Here is a 6,000-nt window from a genome sequence, read left to right as displayed (position 1 = left end):
CCATCAATCTGTCTTAATAATCGTAATGTCCAGCCATCTGTCTCAAGAATAGGCCTTAAAACATTGCAAAAAAATTCATACTATATTGACTGCCTTCTTGCTCTCGCTATTATTGAAACAACAGTGATTGTGTGGGTAAATTATTAATCTGAAGATAGTGATGTCATTTATGGCAAGTGTGTGCTGTATCACTTTTTCTATGGGCTTGAAAGGTTGTCAAACAAACACTCACAAATAAAATTCCCCTCGAACCGATGTAAGGTATTTAATCACCTCTACGTTCTGGCAAAATAAATGCATATTGGATTTTATTTTTGCTTGGATCAAGTCCTGGTACAGAAGCGGATGTCCTTGAGAGCTGATGGTGCAGTTGCTACCTATTACTATAGCAACCTAAGCTTTATTTTTAATTGAACCCTGAGGCGAGGCAACATTAGTGAGCCCCTCCATTCCATCCTTCCCCACCACTGGCCCGTGCCTCAGACACATGTCCTTCAGCAGCAGACACAGAGTGAGGTAAAGAGGTTGATGCGCCCAGCCCAAGTCTCACACACCACCCAGCCATGCCCATAGAAATAACATTCCTAGAAGGGACTTAGCCCCTCAGACCACATCAATTTGAATGCCTCCTCAGCACCCACCTATTGACTGGAATGGGGGTCCCCATTCTAAGAATTACATTTCTATGTACATGCCCGCCCAGACATCAAAAACCTAGCTGCAGGCCAATACCCCAACTTTCTTCTGTCTCTAGGGCTGTTTTCCGCTTTGTGTTTTGTTTCCTTGCCACGACACTAACGAGTATCACGATACTGGTATCATCCCGGCTCTACACAGTACCACTGCTTCATCTAAAATCTCCTTCTCCACAATCATGAATTATTCACATCCCCCCAACCCTTAAATCTCCCTCTGAATTTCCTCAGATCTAGTCTCCTGCCAATTGTGTTTGAGAGTCCCCCAACGTCCTAGCCTGTGCCCCGCCGGGCTCTTTGGTCCTTTGTTTACTCTGCAGCTGCAGGGGGAGAGGTGAGCCCTAATAAGCTCCAAACACGGCTTGACACTGAAATAAAGAATTCCAAATTGAAACAACTGAATCAAATCTGACTCAAAGGAGAATAAAGAATGTGAATCCTGGTACCAAAGAAAGTAGTCCTATAGTTCCTCCTGGTTCGTCTATTTGTATTTCCAATGTGTACCTGACACTGTTGTGTCCTCCTAGGCCTAGGATATCATCCAATTTACATGGATCGTTTCCCCTGTTGTGCACTGAACAGAGATCCTAGGCTCTGAAAGCAAGTCGTTTTTCAGCTCTGTTAGCATCGTTGAGTCTGCAAAGTTCCGTCACACCCCGGGTTGGTTCTAGAGCTCTCAGCAGCATGCAGAGAGCAGAACAGGAAGACAGATGACTAGAGTGTGTGGGGGTGCTGCTGCAGTCCCCCCCCCCCCACCTCCCTCCACCCTCCACCCTACCTCCCCCACCACTTCACTCCCGTTCTGAGCCAACACATGCCCTCCCAGTGACGCAGCACAATTGCAAACAGCTGCTGCTGTTTACCCAGAGCCCTGTCGCATCTGCATTGGCATGGCAATGGATCAACGCTAGGGTGTGCCAGGCAGGGCAGGGATCCCAAGGTCAAGGGAGATGGGGCCATGGATAGGGGGGAGATCGCCTAGAGCTGGAGTGTGAGATACTTCATCCATCACCACTAGGAACACCAACTCCATCCTACCCTGCGGCTACAGTGGCTTGCCAAAGTATTCAGCCCCTTGGCATTTTTTCTATTTTGTTGCCTTACGACCTGGAATTAAAAGTGATTTTTGGGGGGTTTGTATAATTTGATTTACACAACATGCCTACCACTTTGAAGATGCAAAATATGGGTTATTGTGAAACAAACAAGAAATAAGACAAAAAAACAGAAAACTTGAGCGTGCATAACTATTCACCCCCCCAAAGTAAATACTTTGTAGAGCCACCTTTTGCAGCAATTACAGCTGCAAGTCTCTTGGGGTATGTCTCTATAAGCTTGGCACATCTAGCCACTGGGATTTTTGCCCATTCTTCAAGGCAAAACTGCTCCAGCTCCTTCAAGTTGGATGGGTTCCACTGGTGTACAGCAATCTTTAAGTCATACCACAGATTCTCAATTGGATTGAGGTCTGGGCTTTGACTAGGTCATTCCAATACATTTGAATGTTTCCCCTTAAACCACTCGAGCGTTGCTTTAGCAGTATGCTGTCCTGCTGGAAGGTGAACCTCCGTCCCAGTTTCAAATCTCTGGAAGACTCAAGAATTTCCCTGTATTTAGAGCCATCCATCATTCCTTCAATTCTGACCAGTTTCTCAGTCCCTGCCGATGGTGTTCTCGGGTGATGAGAGGTGTTGGGTTTGCGCCAGACATACAGTGAGGGAAAAAAGTATTTGATCCCCTGCTGATTTTGTACGTTTGCCCACTGACAAAGAAATGATCAGTGTATACTTTTAATGGTAGGTTTATTTGAACAGTGAGAGACAGAATAACAACAAAAAAATCCAGAAAAACGCATTGATTTGCATTTTAATAAGGGAAATAAGTATTTGACCCCTCTGCAAAACATGACTTAGTACTTGGTGGCAAAACCCTTGTTGGCAATCACAGAGGTCAGACGTTTCTTGTAGTTGGCCACCAGGTTTGCACACATCTCAGGAGGGATTTTGTCCCACTCCTCTTTGCAGATCTTCTCCAAGTCATTAAGGTTTCGAGGCTGACGTTTGGCAACTCGAACCTTCAGCTCCCTCCCCAGATTTTCTATGGGATTAAGGTCTGGAGACTGGCTAGGCCACTCCAGGACCTTAATGTGCTTCTTCTTGAGCCACTCCTTTGTTGCCTTGGCCGTGTGTTTTTAGTCATTGTCATGTTGGAATACCCATCCACGACCCATTTTCAATGCCCTGGCTGAGGTTCTCACTCAAGAGTTGACGGTACATGGCCCCGTCCATCGTCCCTTTGATGCGGTGAAGTTGTCCTGTCCCCTTAGCAGAAAAACACCCCCAAAGCATAATGTTTCCACCTCCATGTTTGACGGTGGGGATAGTGTTCTTGGGGTCATAGGTAGCATTCCTTCTCCTCCAAACACGGCGAGTTGAGTTGATGCCAAAGAGCTCGATTTTGGTCTCATCTGACCACAACACTTTCACCCAGTTCTCCTCTGAATCATTCAGATGTTCATTGGCAAACTTCAGACGGGCCTGTATATGTGCTTTCTTGAGCAGGGGGACCTTGCGGACGTAGTGTGTTACCAATTGTTTTCTTGGTGACTATGGTCCCAGCTGCCTTCAAATCAAATCAAATCAAATTTTATTGGCCACATGCGCCGAATACAACAGGTGCAGACATTACAGTGAAATGCTTACTTACAGCCCTTAACCAACAGTGCATTTCTTTTTAACAAAAAAAGTAAAAATAAAACAACAACAAAAAAAGTGTTGAGAAAAAAATAGCAGAAGTAAAATAAAATAACAGTAGGGAGGCTATATATACAGTGGGGTACCGGTGCAGAGTCAATGTGCGGGGGCACCGGCTAGTTGCCTTGAAATCATTGACAAGATCCTCCTGTGTAGTTCTGGGGTGATTCAACACCGTTCTCATGATCATTCTGTCTCACTGTTCAAATAAACCTACTATTAAAATTATAGACTGATCATGTCTTTGTCAGTGGGCAAACGTACAAAATCAGCAGGGGATCAAATACTTTTTCCCCTCACTGTAGTGTTTTCCTTGTTGACCAGAAAGCTCAATTTTAGTCTCATCTGACCAGAGCACCTTCTTCCATATGTTTGGGGAGTCTCCCACATGCCTTTTGGCGAATACCAAACGTGTTTGCTTATTTTTTTCTTTAAGCAATGGCTTTTTTCTGGTCACTCTTCCGTAAAGCCCAGCTCTGTGGAGTGTACGGCTTAAAGTGGTCCTATGGACAGATACTATAATCTCCGCTGTGGAGCTTTGCAGCTCCTTCAGGGTTATCTTTGGTCTCTTTGTTGCCTCTCTGATTAATGCCCTCCTTGCCTGGTCCGTGAGGACTTCTCCACAACTTTGTCCCTGACCTGTTTGGAGAGCTCCTTGGTCTTCATGGTGCTGCTTGCCTGGTGGTGTCCCTTGCTTAGTGGTGTTGCAGACTCTGGGGCCTTTCAGAACAGGTGTATATGTACTGAGATCATGTGACAGATCATGTGACACTTAGATTGCACACAGGTGGACTTTATTTAACTAATTATGTGACTTCTGAAGGAAATTGGTTGCACCAGATCTTATTTAGGGGCTTCATAGCAAACGGGTTGAATACATTTGCACACACCACTTTTCCGTTATTTATTTTGTAGAATTTTTTGAAACAAGTTATTTTTTTCATTTCACTTCACCAATTTGGACAATTTTGTGTATGTCCATTACATGAAATCCAAATAAAAATTCATTTAAATTACAGGTTGTTGTCACAATCGTTATTAGAGGCAGACCAAGGCGCAGCGTGATAGGCGTACATCTTTTAATGAGTACTTTACACAATAACAAAACAACAAAACGATACGTGAAGTCTAAAGGTTCACCAACACAAACCTATACAGAACAAGATCCCACCTTCAACTGTGCAAAACAGGCTGCCTAAGTATGGTTCCCAATCAGAGACAACGAGCAACAGCTGCCTCTGATCGGGAACCACCCTGGCCAACATAGATCTAAACGATCTAGACAGAAAACAAGGAACAACTAAACATAGGAACTAACACCCTGGCTCAACATTAAAGAGTCCCCAGAGCCAGGGCGTGACAGTACCCCCCCCCCCCCCCCCCACAAAGGCAAGGACTGCGACCGCGCCAACCAAACACCACAGGGGAGGGGCCGGGTGGGCGTTCCGCCTCGGAGGCGGATCCGGCTCCGGGCGTGACCACCACTCTCTCTCTCGCCCTCGTGGTCTGGCCCTACTGGCCGGAGCTGGACTGAACACCGGTGGAGCGGATTGCTCTGGCTCCGGCGTGGAGCAGCTGACCGGTGCCGGACCAGGCACAGGTGGAACAGGCACGGACCGTGCCGGACTGACGACGCGCACCACTGGCTTGGTGCGGGGAGCGGGAACGGGCCGGACCGGGCTGACGACGCGAACCAAAGGCTTGGTGCGGGGAGCAGGAACGGGCCGGACCGGGCTGGCGACGCGCACCACTGGCTTGGTGCGGGGAGCAGGAACAGGCCGGACCGGGCTGGCGACGCGCACCACAGGCTTGGTGCGGGGAGCAGGAACGGGCCGGACCGGGCTGGCGACGCGCACCACAGGCTTGGTGCGAGAAGCAGGAACGGGCCGGACCGGGCTGACGACGCGCACCCCTGGCTTGGTGCGGGGAGCAGGAACGGGCCGGACCGGGCTGACGACGCGCACCACTGGCTTGGTGCGGGGAGCAGGAACGGGCCAGACCGGGCTGGCGACGTGCACCACAGGCTTGGTGCGGGGAGCAGGAACGGGCCGGACCGGGCTGGCGACGCGCACCACAGGCTTGGTGCGAGGGACAGGGACAGGCCGGGCCGGACTGGCGACGCGCACCCCATGCCTGGTGAGGGGAGCAGGAACAGGGCAGACCGGGCTGGCGACGCGCACCACAGGCTTGGTGCGGGGAGCAGGAACGGGCCGGACCGGGCTGGCGACGCGCACCACAGGCTTGGTGCGAGGGGCAGGAACAGGCCGGACCGGGCTGGCGACGCGCACCACTGGCTTGGTGCGAGGGGCAGGTACAGGCACAGGTGGAACAGGCACGGACCGTGCCGGACTGACGACGCGCACCACTGGCTTGGTGCGGGGAGCGGGAACGGGTCGGACCGGGCTGAAGACGCGCACCCCTGGCTTGGTGCGGGGAGCAGGAACGGGCCGGAACGGGCTGACGACGCACACCACTGGCTTGGTGCGGGGAGCAGGAACGGGCCGGACCGGGCTGACGACGCACACCACTGGCTTGGTGCGGGGAGCAGGAAC

Source organism: Coregonus lavaretus (assembly GCF_964263955.1).
Source record: "Coregonus lavaretus genome assembly, chromosome: 27".
NCBI lineage: Eukaryota > Metazoa > Chordata > Actinopteri > Salmoniformes > Salmonidae > Coregonus > Coregonus lavaretus.
This window is presented reverse-complemented; position numbering follows the sequence as displayed.